The sequence below is a fragment of the Pinus tabuliformis genome, chromosome Q (genome assembly GCF_031772625.1).
Source record: "Pinus tabuliformis cultivar Carrire ecotype Pingquan chromosome Q, CPIR1, whole genome shotgun sequence".
NCBI lineage: Eukaryota > Viridiplantae > Streptophyta > Pinopsida > Pinales > Pinaceae > Pinus > Pinus tabuliformis.
Genome location: NC_142296.1, coordinates 1,309,245,952 through 1,309,260,833, shown reverse-complemented (window position 1 = coordinate 1,309,260,833; position 14,882 = coordinate 1,309,245,952). Strand labels below are relative to the sequence as shown.

At 35.4% G+C, this 14,882-nt stretch overlaps 1 pseudogene; it reads right to left on the bottom strand.

Moving 5' to 3' along the window:
- Positions 1-8,432: 8,432 nt before the first annotated feature.
- LOC149224644 (protein IQ-DOMAIN 6-like) lies at positions 8,433-14,482 on the bottom strand (annotated as a pseudogene).
- Positions 14,483-14,882: the final 400 nt, after the last annotated feature.

The window sequence follows — 14,882 nt, the reverse complement described above, 5'->3', positions numbered from 1 at the left end:
ATTTTTAATCATGTTAGATATTTCTCATTATCATTAAAAAAAAATCAAAATTTAATAATAATATTAATTTCTTTTTATTTTAATAATAAGATATTGTGATTTGAAATTAATATTTAGTTAATAGTTAATCATATATTTTTAATTTTTATGACTTTTTAGAAATCCAAAAAGAAGTTTTGAATCCTGCACGGTTGTTAAGTTAGTAAGATTGATTTTTCATAATGGTTTATTATAAATACAAAAAAATTGGTTTTTTTAAGGTCTATTAACAATGAAACTTGAATTATATACGTGAGTGCAACTAAAATATCTTACAATCTCCAGTTTACTAATAAAAATAATCAATGCTTACATATCACTATATTAACATTTTTCTTACATCATTATCTAAATATGTATGATTTATACACTTAGTTGTAATAATGTGATCTTAATATTATAATGTTACTACCGCTTGCACATCATAACATTGATTCCAATACAACACCATCAATCTAGAATGACATATAATCAAATAATGGCGTTAATTTGAGGTTATCATAAAATCACTGCGAATGCGGCAACAACCCATAATTTCGACGAGCGTTGCATTTTGACAGAAATGGATGTGGGGCGGCAACAAACCATAATTTCGACGAGAGCTGCATTTTGACAGAAATTGATGTGGGGCGATTCTCATAATCGCCCCGCCACCGCCCCACCACCACCACCCGGGTGGCGGGGCGATAGCGGGGCAATTCCCACAACCCAGGGAAAACTAAACCCAAGACAAACAACTGATCTACATCTCATAAATTTAAGAGTGCCTTTTGATGATGACAACATCCGAAATGAAAATAGTTTTTATATCCAATATACGAAATATAATACTTTTTATTTACACCGAAATAAAAGCATAAGGCAACGTGAGAACAATTAAAACAAACATTAACTGTTGCCCATACAATCCCTTTTTTCAAAGAAAAATTCATGCCACATAAACATGTAAGCGTGAGACATTGTAATACCTACCTCACACACAAGGGCCCGACATATTAATGAAGCGTCATACTTCCGGTTACTATATCCCTTTTCCTTCGACATGAAAGATTTGGATGGACAAATGCCTCATGTTGCATTGAAGAGCATGATAGCATCGTATTCTTTGTGGGAAACGCCATGGCATTACAGTCTGAGACTGTAAGGAGGAAGATGGAGGAGGTCAGGTCTCAGATAGGGGCTGAGGTTACAAAGATATTGAGCAAGAAAACCCGCAATATTTTGTATTACATTCCCCAAAATATCATTTAGAGAACCTTCATGAAAACCATTAATCTCGTTGGTGTTTCAAGTGTTATGTTATTTGAGGTTATCATATATTGCAATTACCATTCACGCCATGGCCACGATGGGCTGTTGAGGTTATCATAATTTCGACGAGCACTGCATTTTGACAGAAATGGATGTGGGGCGGAAACAGCCCATAATTTCGAGGATAGCTGCATTTTGACAGAAATGGATGTGGGGCGATTCTGAGAATCACCTCGCCACCGCCCCACCACCATCACCCGGGTGGCGGGGCAGTGGCAGGGCGATTCTCAGAATTGCCCCACAACCTGGGGAAAACTAAACCCAAGACAAACAACTGATCTACATCTCTTAAATTTAAGAGTGCCTTTTGATGATGACAACATCCGAAATGAAAATAGGTTTTCTATCCAATACACGAAATATAATACTTTTTATTTACACCAAAATAAAAGCATAAGGAAATGTGAGAACAATTAAAACAAACATTAACTGTCACCCATACAATCCCTTTTTTCGAAGGAAAATTCATGGCACATAAACATGTAAGCGTGAGACATTGTAATACCTACCTCACACACAAGGGCCCGACTTATTAATGAATCGTCATACTTCTGGTTACTGTATCCCTTTTCCTTCGACATGAAAGATTTGGATGGACGAATGCCTCCTGTTGCATTGAAGAGCATGATGGCATCGTATTCTTTGTGGGAAACGACGTGGCATTACAGTCTGAGACTGTAAGGAGGATGATGGAGGAGGTCGTGTCTCAGATAGGGGCTGATGTTACAAGGATATTGAGCAAGAAAACCCGCAATATTTTGTATTACATTCCCCAAAATATCATTTAGAGAACCTTCATGAAAACCATTAATCTCGTTGGTGTTTCAAGTGTTATCTGATTTGAGGTTATCATATATTGCAATTACCGTTCACACCATGGCCACGATGGGTTGTTGAGGTTATCATAATTTCGACGAGCGCTGCATTTTGACAGAAATGGATGTGGGGCAGCAACAGCCGATAATTTCGAGGACAGCTGCATTTTGACAGAAATGGATGTGGGGCGATTCTGAGAATCGCCTTGCCACCGCCCCACCACCACCACCTGGGAGGCGGGGCGGTGGCGGGGCGATTCTCAGAATCACCCCACAACCCGGGGAAAACTAAACCCAAGAAAAACAACTGAAGTACATCTCATAAATTTAAGAGTGCCTTTTGATGATGACAACATCCGAAATGAAAAATAGTTTTTCTATCCAATATACGAAATATAATACTTTTTATTTACACCAAAAGAAAAGCATAAGGCAACGTGAGAACGATTAAAACAAACATTAACTGTCGCCAATAAAATCCCTTTTTTCAAAGGAAAATTCATGCCACATAAACATGTAAGCGTGAGACGTTGTAATACCTACCTCACACACAAGGGCCCGACATATTAATGAATTGTCATACTTCCGGTTATTGTATCCCTTTTCCTTCGACATGAAAGATTTGGATGGACGAATGCCTCCTATTGCATTGAAGAGCATGATGGCATCGTATTCTTTGTGGGAAACGACGTGGCATTAGAGTCTGAGACTGTAAGGAGGATGATCGAGGAGGTCGGGTCTCAGATAGGGGCTGAGGTTACAAGGCGATTGAGCAAGAGAACCCGCAATATTTTGTATTACATTCCCCAAAATATCATTTAGAGAACCTTCATGAAAACCATTAATCTCGTTGGTGTTTCAAGTGTTATCTTATTTTAGGTTATCATATATTGCAATTACCGTTCACGCCATGGCCACGATGGGCTGTTGAGGTTATCATAATCTCGACGAGTGCTGCATTTTGACAGAAATGGATGTGGTGTGGCAACAACCCATAATTTCGACGACAGCTGCATTTTGACAGAAATGGATGTGGGGCGATTCTGAGAATCGCCCCGCCACCGCCCCACCACCACCACCTGGGTGGCGGGGCGGTGGCAGGGCGATTCTGAGAATCGCCCCACAACCCGATGACTAACTATGCTTTTGTATGCCCAAAATCAAAATGTAATTTTTCATAATTTGGTTGTGTGTGCACCGGCACTGCTCATAAATAGAATCACTGCGAATGCGGCAACAACCCATAATTTCGACGGTGGTGGGGCGGTGGCCGGGCGATTCTGAGAATCACCCCACCACTCGGCGATTCTCAGAATCGCCCCAAACAATGTTTGATACCTTGCATATCCTTCATAGATCGCATTTAAAATGGTGATAACTCGCATATCGAATGAAACTTCACGTATCTAATGATAATTGCCGATATAATTCGCATAGCTGGTGTGATAACTCGGGAGATAACAACTTCTTCTGTGATGGAAAGTTTCTGTCCAACTCTGACGACGTCAGAATTGTGGCTCACCTCTTCATGTAATTTTTGAGCATTGCACCGCCGCAATGTTCTGCAGAACAGGTCACCCGTTGCATTGAGAAATTGAAAATGTGATTGAAGGTGAGTGGGCTTTAGCTGCTCTTTTGAAAAAGCATGTCTCATCATTTTCAAAACATCGTTAAAATGGACATCAAACCTGCGTTCTACTTTCGACTTTCATATATTTTGTGAGATTACCAATATGCCAAGAAACATTGTGAGAACGTAGTGTGAAGTGTTGAGGTTCGAGCAATGACGATCAATTACTGCGAGCATTGTGAGAACGTAGTGTGAAGTGTTGAGGTTCGATGACGATCAATTACTGCGAGCATTTGTCCTTAGCTTGTGATGTATTTAAATATGATGAATATTGTATATATATAATATACAATGAAATATTCTAATTACAAAGATTTTAAAATTATAATGTACTTAAATACTATGAATATTGTATACATAATATACAATATAATATCTTAATTATAAAGATTCTAAAGTTATATACATATATAATACAAAGATATATTATAATTTTATATATACAAAGATTTTATAAATTATATAGAACCTTAATTGATAGATTAACATGATTGCTATATAATGTATAAATACAATGAATATATGCATATATATATATATATATATATATATATATATATATATATATATATAATCGTATTATAATGCAATTAAATTATATAAAAAATGTTTTTATAAACATTAATAGTAGATGTAATAAGATGGCTGCCAGGGACAGAAGGCAATGAAGCCCTCAAAACAAATCTGCTTATTTCAAAGTTTCAAACCACCATAACCAGCGTCATAAGGAATCACTGACTACAATTGTATGATGAATTTGTAGATAATTGCATCCTAATATTCAAACCGGAAGCACAGTCTATGTCTGCAGAAATGAAGAACAAGGGTGATATTTAGATTTCTATTTTATGAAACCCCTTATCAATTTAAATAGCAGTATGGAAAACTAATTTAACATAATTTCACGTTCAAACCCTGCATAATATCGTATTGGATGCCGAGTAAGCATTGTTTGGGGCGATTCGTAGCAAATGGGGTGATTCTGAGAATCGCTGGGTGGCGTCACCCGGAGATTCTCAGAATCGCCCGATGAAGGACTCGTAGGTATAGAAACATTTTCCTTCACAACTGTAGCTCTGCGCTGGGGTGCCAGACAGGATCCGCATGTCTGAGACGGCCGCACCTTCCATTATAGTGATAATTAACAGTACCAAGAAAATAGTGATCAAACACAATGGAGTCTCCATGCTCTGTCTCTCATAGCTAACAACACATTAGTCAATGAAGGTGCCCTGACTGTTAAGCCAAGTAGGGTGATACTAATGGTGATCCTGTCCACACCCATTGGTCAAAGTCAACTCGACATGTGATCCACGGTTGTGCTTCCAACTTGCTAGTCTTTGGAAGGTGGATTTATGCTGTTACTTGAGTCGATAAATAAAATTTGGTTCTTTCTTTATTCCAGAAATGAAAGAGCATAAGTATCTTTAGTTTATTAATTTAAAGAGGTTAGGAATTCCAAATTATATCTATTATTTTTATTAAAATAGGAAATAAAATATTGCGAAGAATATTTGATGATTAGTATTTAAATTATTTTAGTTTCAGAAGTTTAAAAATATATATAAAGGCTCCACGCTTCTACTTATATATTTTTTTTTGCAATGTTTTGACTTTGACATTTTATGAGAAGAATAAACACTCAATTAGCGTTGTTATTCGTTCGATATTTGTAATATGTGATTTTCGCATTGATTTTTAAGTTAATCATTATTATTTGAAAAAAAAAGTGATTATTATTATTTTTTTGACATCAAATTCATAAAAAAATCTATTATTTAACCATTTTTAGTTAAAATTATCATATAAAAATTGTGATTTTGACATGTCAATTCTAGCGAAAAGTTATCAAAACGTGTAGTTTTTTAGTTATATTTATGTTAAAAATGGTTATTTTTATGTCCATTGTTAAAAAATATTGTTTTTTAGAAACAACTATTTCACGTGGATTGAAAAATTAATTAAGGATGTATAAATATGTAGAATATCGAAAATTCTAAATATCGACCTTCTAATTTAAAAATGCAAAACAATAAAAACCTCACTAAAAAAAAATTAAAATTAAAATAAAAAACAAGAAAATGTGAAGAAAACAACCACTTAAATAATTATCAAATTTACAAAATAATTATTTACATTTTATACATTAAAAAATTTAAAGCCAAAAAAAAGGTCTTTTAAAAAAAGGGTGTGATGCAGAATACTCACTTTTTTAAATCAGCATGAAAATCACTACCATTGTAAAACGTAATGTACATAAAAAAAAATAAAGTGCCAAAAACTATGCTCTAAAAGAAACATATGCGTTCTGCATCACCCCTTTCCAAAATCAAGTCACTTTTTTGCTATCTCTACGAAACGGGTAACAGTATCAGTTCTCGTTTCAAAGTTTACATTGTTGATTCTAGCACCAGCATTTTGGTCCCTCTTTGTGCAACCACAAATAGATGTTTCATGTTGGTCCAACTATACAAATGAAAATATTTCATGTCTTCTTTTGTATTCTTAAGGAAAAACTATTGAAAATTACTATTTAAAATTAAGATAAAATTGAACTTATATTTATAATTTTATATTTATTTTTCATTTATTAAAACATATTTATATTTTGTTTTTAGGTGGAAATTTTAAATAAACTTGAAGTATTGTGTAAATTAAGAGATTTAATGTTCAAATCCCCTGGTAAAAGTTAAAAAAATAAATAAAAAATAAAAAAATGCAATTCCAAAAGTCCCAAATTAAAAAATGCAATTCCCTACAAAGAAAACAATGACATGCCAATACAAGTTAATAAATAATAAAAATAAAAATAAAATAAAATATATAAAAAAATGCAATTCCAAAAGTCCCAAATTAAAAAATGCAATTCGCTTATCTATATAGTGACTCCCAATATTCTGATAATCCAAATCTTCTTCCCTTCTCTATACAGTGATTACCCAGTATTTTGATACTTCGAATATTCTTTCATCCCTTCTCTATAAAATGATTTCCCAGTATTTTGATACTTCCAGTCTTCTTTCAAAGTACTTTGATGAAAAAGATCATATATCAAGATATCAAGAAATTGAGCCCATTTCCATTGTTTTCTTCTTAATAGTGAAACTGAATTTACAACAATGGCAATGTTGGTCCCTCAAGAAAATTCTCTAAAAAAAGAAAACTTCTAACTGAAACATAAATTCAAATGCCAACTATTTATATTTATTGTAAAAAAAACAATTATACATAGAGTGCTCCTCTGCTGAATAGATAGAAACACATGTCATGCATGGAAACCTAGAGGCTGCAATTGATCTTAGCCATCCTGATATAAAATATTTCATAACGTAGAGGCTGCAAGTCAACTAAGCCATTCAAAATTTGAAGTATTAAAAATATTAAAGAAAAAAACCAAACCTCTATACAGATCACATTGCAACATAAACACTAAAAAATAAATACCAAGAAAAGACAATGACCAAGAATTATCTGGAAACCACACCAAGGCAAGGAAGAAACCTGTCGTTACATACATGAACAAAGGTTCATTTTTCTAGTAGTAGAAAAGATGCATAGCATTACCTGAATCTGTGAGCCAACTTCGTGCATCAATAACCACAAAGGACTAAAGCATTGACCCAGAACACTCTATTTAGATTTTGTTTATTTCAAAACTACTAACCTATAAAATCAATCATATGGAATAAGCTTCATGCTAATATTCTATTATTCATTCCTACATAATTCTTTGACGCATCATTGGTTTTAGGAATGTATTTGACAGTTTAATATTCGATGCACTATTTTATTCGAGGAAGCAAGCTCTACTCTAGCTCTTTCTTGTTATTCTAGATAAAGCAACCTTCAACAGGATGAATCATCTGCTATAGCATCCAACATGAATTGTTTATAGGTATTGACTGGACAACTTTCCTTGCTTCACAATATAATTCTGTGAAGGGAAATATTTGTGAGCCAATGGAGGAATGTCAAAGAGCTACTCTACTAGTAGATGAGGACGAGAAGAAATTCGCAATAAAGCTCATATTGGTGTCTAATATCATTCTCTTTTTCTTCTGTTATAGATTTGTTGTTTCCCTTAAACACAGTTCTCCAGCAAGTGGCTTCCTTAAAGACGCAAATGCAATCCAGCTGACCATGTCTCCAATCACCAGATCAAACCAAACTTTTAGCTCCTCACAACCACCAACCAAGAAGCTAATCATTAGTTGAGCACTGCGTCTTTCAAACTCAAAATTTTACTCTCCACTCGTAAAGAGTATCTGACACAATTCAGCTAGAAGCTAAAATCTTAATCTCTGCAACTAAGTTGAACTTTTGTTCAAACATACATAAGAATGCCCATGAAATGCTGGTCACTGTAGCTCAAACCATTCACAACAGACTTTTCAACCTTCATCCACTAGTAGTGACAGGATAGAACTCTGAAACTTAGCATTGATAAAAGGGTTTTCGAGACTCTCCATAAGAACAGGAAGAAATCCCTCCACTCTTGGTAGATGATTTGTCAGATCTCAACATAAGTGGAATCAATATGCAAGCATGCAAAGAAGAATCTGAACTAGATGTGCTCTTCACTTCAGCATTATATGAAGAAACTTCCTTCTGCAATTGAAGATCATCATATCAGGGTATTAACTTTGGAGCACTAGAAGAGCATTTTTAGCCTTGGCAGACTCTGCAGAGTTCATGTAATTAGGCCTTCCCACACTCTCATCTGATGTCTGCAGAGTATTTCCAGATTTTGGAGTACATGATCCCCTTGAGATTGTTGATCTCTCATCAGATTGGATATCAGAGCTCGGCTTTGAAGATGATCTACCAGTAGGATGACTGGAAATCACTGAAGGTGGTTTTGTAGCAACACGAACACTAATATTGTTTCTGTGAACTTTAACTTTCCTTGGTTCATGAGATTTCCTCAGATTCTCTCCAGCATCATCATAGCTTTTCAGAGACTAAATTTCACAAGCATCCATTTGGTCTTATTCCATAAGTCTATTCTCCCAAGGCTTTGTAGCCATCCAACATTCTAACCAACTCCAACCCCAGCTATTTTTGTCTGGCTCAATTCTAGAATAATTCATGTTTGTTTTTGAATTTCTTCTCCATTGCTGAAAACAAATTCAACACCCATAAAATTTACTAGTTTATAAATTTCAAAATGTCAACCTGGCATGTACATCTAAGGTCTTGTGTAGAGGATTCTACCACAACATTTAAAATATGCCAGAAATAGAGTGTTCAATCAAAGACTTATACAAATGAATTTTCAAGTGACTTTTTTGCATTGAACATAGTTATGTACCTGATGGAAGAGAGCATAAGCAATTTCTCTCTCACATTTGATTGCACCGTCTTGTCTCATTTGCAGTTTTGCATGAACTTCTTCAAGGGTTCTTGACTATCACACCACCCCTCCTGAAACATGAGCATACAACTTATTGCCCAAAAAGATAGGTGGGGCATTGAGCATACAACATGTTCAACAAACCATGTACTTCAAATCTGCCCAAAAAATGCAGAAATAAGGTATCTTCTGGCAATTATCAGATTCTTAAATATTGATATTTTTAAGTTTCTATTTGGCAGGAAGGAGGCATATTTTGATGAGAATAGATTTTCTGATTCTAAATAAATACGATGGTAGTTCTACTCTTTACAACAATATTTCTTCTTAAATATTACATCTATTTGCAAAGTTGTGGCCATAAATTTGTTTTTAACGAAGAAAGACCACTGCAGTAATATTTACAAATCACCCACTGAATTCTATACAAAAAGGGAATTGTACAGTGTTTCTTTTCTCTGCCATTTTTAGTTGCAGAAGCTCACAGACCAATTTTAGTGTCTAGAGGTTTCTGGTCCAAAACGTCATGCTTAGATATGGGGCACATCTTAGAGTGATTTAGCAACCACTCTACCCCATAGTGGTTATGGAAACTGTGGGTGCATGGTAAGGAGATGATCTGGTCACCAAATTCATATTCAAATTGGCATATTGCACATTTCCTACACAATGTCCGAAAACATAGATTATCAAAATCACAGAAAATAAATCATCTCCTTAGGTTGTTAAGAACAATGATAGACATTGTATCCTAAATACAAAACATGAGAACTTGATAATAGATAAACCCTTACTCCATTTGATTTGTCGATCCCTGTTCAGACTTATTTCCATCAAAAGTTAGTATTGGCATAGAGTTCACTATTGTGGCAGGAGCCACACATTTTACATTTTCCAGCTGAACAAGAAAATGTAAAAATCCCAACAACAGACCCCAATATCAGTAAGATTAAAATTTAATCTCAAATTGGAAACAGAAACCCTGCTAAACTCTCAGAACCTTGCTACCACAATTGTATACTCATTCCAGCTAGTCTCTTAAAAATACACATTCCATTGAAAGCATAAATCATTTCATTATGTTGGTTCATCTGCTGATGGTGCCAATATTTAATGTATATCCTTCTATATGCAGAAATATTATCGGTTTTGAACATATATTGCCCAGGTTTTGATGGCCTGATTCATTTCCCTATTCAACAAATTTCCAAGCTACGGAAACTAGCTATCAAACAGAATTAGATACACAAGTCTAATGTCAACTCTATAATGTATCTAAAAGAGAAAGGAACAGACCTAATCATGTTTGTACAAGACTTCACTTATAGTAAAGGTTGGGCATAGAAAGAGGTGAACGTTGTATCTTCTCAAAATCCATGACATCTGGACAGAACACCTTATTAATATTAAAAGGATTATTTTGAAGTATTTCATATCAAATACAAAATATAAACTTATGTCCCTCAACAAGCATTACCTAATATGGATCATTGTGATTGAACCTGACATCAGACTTGGCATCTTTTCAATTCAAGAATCAATGCTAAGGTTCTCAGAATTAAAAACTCATTGACGCCAAATCCACTTAATGTTATGAAGTCATGCACAATTTTTTCTAACTTTGTGGCTATCCACTTAGGCATGTGGACTTCCTTTTTTATGTACTCGAATTGGAAAAATAATTAAATACACATAATGTACACCAAGCCCTCATAACAAAGCCTTCCACTCTCGCATTCGAAAGATGTATGAAACACATTGAAGCAAATAAGACACATGGATCTTCTATCCAATGGATACAGAATCAGCTAATACAATATAGCATGCACCTAACACAAAATGGACCTACCTATACCTTTGTCAGGAAACTCTTGAACATGACAAAGCTGACAGGAATGTTTGGACATCCCTTGTAGAAGCACTGATGCATCAAACCTTTTGTTAGTTCTTTTGAAAGAAGTTCATTTGCTACCCTTGCTCCCCTCACAAATTAGGACACACACTACTAAGGAACATAATTTGTTTCCATTTGAAAGAAATTTTGATTTTGATTTGGAGCTAGCAAAGCTCATGGCTCAAGCCTCATATGCAATTCCGCACTTATTAGGCAACCCATATTCTCACCATACCTTGGGAGGTCCACACAAAGAGATCTTCATGCTTACACTTATTCCACAAGGGGGAAAGCTCTTCAATCCCCTAAAAGGGTGAGTGATTACTCCACTAATTCCATGAAAATTTATTTTCACCAATAATTATTAACAATAATGTGCATAGTACAACATAATACATTTTTCCTTTGCAAAGTGCACAGACTTGAATCTTAGAAATATGTAGATATTACCAAAACAAGAATAAGGGGAAGACGAATGATAACAAAATATGAAAACTAATATATCTCCTTTCAGGCATATATATAGTTATTAGAGGCATACCTCATATGACATGTCAATAGTGCCTTGGTTACTATATTCAATTCCCCCCAAGTATGGAGGAGGATCTGACAATGATAATCAAAGGGCTGAAACATGCAATGATTAAATTGGTCATAGTTCTACTTAATAAGTTGGTATTCAATAAAAAAAAAGAAACTTTAAGAAATGCGTTAGTTAATGAATTCTAACTGGATGGAAAAGTTAAATCATGAGAATCCATTATTCTATGAAACTTTCTTGCAACATTTCAACCCCAGGGAAGCAACTTACATAATGCCATTTCAAGGTCAAAATCATCACAATTTTCATTTCTCGGTTGATTTGAATGGAAAAGATCATGAGAAAGAGCGTGGAAGCTGGCATGAATGTCAAACAGCTACTGTCCCAACAGATGAAGCCAAGAAGAAATTCACAATAAATCTCATGTTGGTGTCTGATATGATGCTCTTTTTCTTCTGCTATAGATTTGTTTTTTCCCTTAAACAGAGTTCTCCAGTAAGTAGCTTCCTCAAAGACTCAAATTCAATCCAGCTGACCATGTCTCCAATCACCAGATCAAACCAAACTTTTAGCTCCTCATAGCCACCAACCAAGAAGCTAATCAATAGCTGAGCAATGTGGCCTTTGAACTAAAAATTTTACTCTCCACTCCTAAAGAGCATCTGACACAGTTTAGCTGGAAGCTGAAATCTTAATCTCTACAACTAAGTTGAACTTCTGTTCAAACATACAAAATAATGCCCATAAAAAGCTGGTCATTGTAGTTCAAACCATTCACAGCAGAGTTTTCAACTTTCAACCGCTAGTAGTGACAGGATAGAACTCTGAAACTTAGCATTGATAAAAGGGTTTTTGAGACTCTCCATAAGAACAGGAAGAAATCTCTCCACTCTTGGTAGATGACTTGTCAGATCTCAACATAGGTAGAATCAATTTTCAAGCATGCAGAGAAGAATCTGAACCAATTATGCTCTTCCCTTCAGCATTATATGAAGAAACTTTCTTCTGCAATTGAAGATCATCATATGAGGGTCTTATCTTTGGAGCACTAGACGAGCATATTTTAGCCTTGGCAGACTCTGCAGAGTTCATTTTATTAGGCCTTCCCACACTTCATCTGATGTCTACAGAGTATTTGTAGATTTTGGAGTACATGATCCCCTTGAGATTGTTTAGCTCTCATCAGATTGGATATCAAAGCTAGGGTTTGAATATGATCTACCAGTAAGATGACTGGAAACCGCTAAAGGTGGTTTTGAAGCAACATGAACCCTAATATTGTTTCTGCGAACTCTAGCTTTGCCTGGTTCATGATATTTCCTTAGATTCTCTCCAGCATCATGATAGCTTTTCAGAGACTGAATTTCGCAAGCATCCATTTGGTCTTGTTCCATGAGTCTATTCTCCCAAGGCTTTGCAACCATCTAGCATTCTAACCAGCTTCAACCCTAGCTATTTTTGTCTGGCTCAATTCTAGCATAAGTCATGTTTGTTTTCCAATTGCTTCTCCATTATTGAAAATAGATTCAACACCCATAAAAGTTACTAGTATATAAATTTCAAAATTTCAACCTCGCATCTCCATTTAAGGTCTTGTGTAGAGGATTCTACCCAAAACTTTAAAATTTGCCAGAAATAGAGTGTTCAATCAAGGGCTTATACAAATGAATTTTCAAAGGAATTTTCTGCATTGAACATAGTTATGTACCTGATGGGAGATAGCATAATAAATTGCTCTCTCACGTTTGATTGCACCCTCTTGTCTCATTTGCACCTTTTCACGAACTTCTTCCAGGGTTCCTTGACTATCACAACACCCCTCCTGAAACAAGCAATGCACTTCTGAAACAAAAAGGATAACAGAGCCAATTTTTTGCAAGTTAAGACATTAAATGCTTTTAGGTTATCAGAATTATTTCGGAAGTTCCATATCGAACATATATTACTATTGTAGTATAAGTGATGGGATTGTCAGAAACTAAAATTTAGCATATAGTAGAAGAAAAGAGAAAGCAACTAGTAAGAAAAACTGAGATCATTTCAGACCTATGATAAAGAAGTATCTATATGAGGTATGATCTGGTCCACTACACAAGGGTTGTGAAAAGAAATATGGCGAGGAAAAGTCTACAGAAAGGGTAGCTACATTTCTTCATGAGTAGTCCTGGTTTGGTGTCTAAGCTCAAATCACAACAGGGGCCTGAAGCATTTGTGCAGGAAATTTTCATGATAAGAGTAAACATGATGATGATTAGGATTTGCTTGTGGTTTCGTATATATCTTAAACTACAGTTGACATATGGTAATCCGACACTCACAGGATTTGGCACTTCAACCTATTGTGTGGGTAGAGTAAGCTACTAAACCATAGTGGCCAGAGTATGAAAATACCTCATATTCTCGTAGTTTGTTTTGGCGATTCAATGTTCATCAAACATTTTTTGCACAGCTAAGCCTTCAGTTGACATGTAAACACGGTGAGCTCTTACATGGGCCTGAACTCTAACAAGTGTTTGCATGCACCTCAAGCTAACTGATGCTTGTTTCCTTACCCGATGACCTCGAAACAATGCTTGCAAGCTCACAAACCCTTTCAGCGCTCGCAGTGCCGTCCTGGCCTGTAAAACTCGAAACAAAGCCAATGGATTGAAAACAATCATCTCTCAAAACAACCAACCATACAATTTATAGAGGCTCATGCATGAATAATGGTTACCAAAAATCCTCGAAAAGCAGTCTGTATGTGAATGACAACCCATTCTTCTCTGACAACCTTGAAGTCTTTAGGGTGAGCCCTCACAATAGTTTCCACTGTAGCATTATAAGCCTCTACAGCAATAGATATAACTTCAGATGTCTCCGCGTTTGAATTTACACTCTTATGGAAATTTCCTTCCATTCTCCCCTCGGATTCATGGTCACCAGAAATTTTCCACAGGCCCCATTTTTTGGAATTTACATTTGTGAGCTTTTTTTGTGCATGTTACAGCAAAGTCAATAATCTCTCTTCCGCTAAATGAACGAACTTAGAACAAGATTCCTACATAACTAATGACTGGAAAAACTATGAAGTAGCACAAAAGACGGGTGAGATGAAATTTCCCAGGTAAGGAAATGCATTTGTTATTAGCGTCCACTAATAAACTAAGGTGACGAGGAGGACTGCAAAAATTTACATGAGCAGAGTATGCAAAGGCCATGTTGTAAAAAGTTGCATGAATAGAGTATGAAAAGCTAGTGCTACAAAAATTTACATGAACATAGTATGCAATGGCCATGCATAGAGCATCTCCCACAAG